The sequence below is a fragment of the Apis dorsata genome, unplaced genomic scaffold, assembly GCF_000469605.1.
Source record: "Apis dorsata unplaced genomic scaffold, Apis dorsata 1.3 scaffold_92, whole genome shotgun sequence".
NCBI lineage: Eukaryota > Metazoa > Arthropoda > Insecta > Hymenoptera > Apidae > Apis > Apis dorsata.
The window spans coordinates 1,079,856-1,080,597 of record NW_006263390.1 but is presented as its reverse complement, the minus strand read 5'-3'; the positions used below and the strand labels follow the sequence as shown (position 1 = coordinate 1,080,597).

Sequence of the window (742 nt, the reverse complement as noted above, 5' to 3'; positions counted from 1 at the left end):
AAAAAAAAAAAAAAAAAGAAAAAAGATTCGATGCGTCTGAAAAATCCGAAATTTATCCGGCCTCGAGTCCGAATCGCAGCAACTCGGTGTCTACTGCTTGATAAATCTCGATCTCGAGATTTCGAGCGCCCCGCCGAGTGTAGGTTGGCGACCACCGCCGGCTTCTTTCTTATATGTCACGGAGGCGCCAATCGAGCGCGCGTTTCTCCACTAGCCTCTGTTGTGCATCGTATGTGCATCTCTATAAACAAACAAGAGCAATGTTGTCTTTCTCGTTCGCTGTTTCGAGTCTTGCGCAATGCGTGTTTTGTTGTGTGTCGCTAATCGGCCAACTCGAAATTACGACCGAAAGAAAAAAACGGTCGGGCCTGATCCACGTGACCCACCCGTTTCTTATCCCACCATTTTTTCGTGATTTCGTCCAACGCTCCAACCAATTTCATTCTCGAATTTCGGCCATCGCTCGTTTCTCGATTCTCCACTCCTTTCCGCCGTTCCCCCCTCCTTGATCCACCGAATCCTTGATTTTTCGTTTGAAGTTGCGGTTGCTTTGCGTGTATTTTTCCTCGTGATGTCTTAGGGAACGGTGAAACTCCCAGTCTTTTTCCTTGCATGCGCACGGTAAATAGTTCTATTTCTACGTACATGTTCGCTCGTGCGATTACATCGCCTTGCGGTCTCATTTGAATGCTCGAAAGAAAGAACGGAGAGTTGGAGAGTGCGGAAGTGTATGTGTGTGTGT

General features: G+C 47.4%; 1 protein-coding gene across 1 annotated transcript in view; it reads left to right on the top strand.

Annotated features, from left to right (window-relative positions):
* Nucleotides 1-742, top strand: part of LOC102675809 (serine/threonine-protein phosphatase 6 regulatory ankyrin repeat subunit A-like) — a 14,476-nt gene that overhangs the window by 10,321 nt on the left and 3,413 nt on the right. The window lies entirely within an intron of this gene.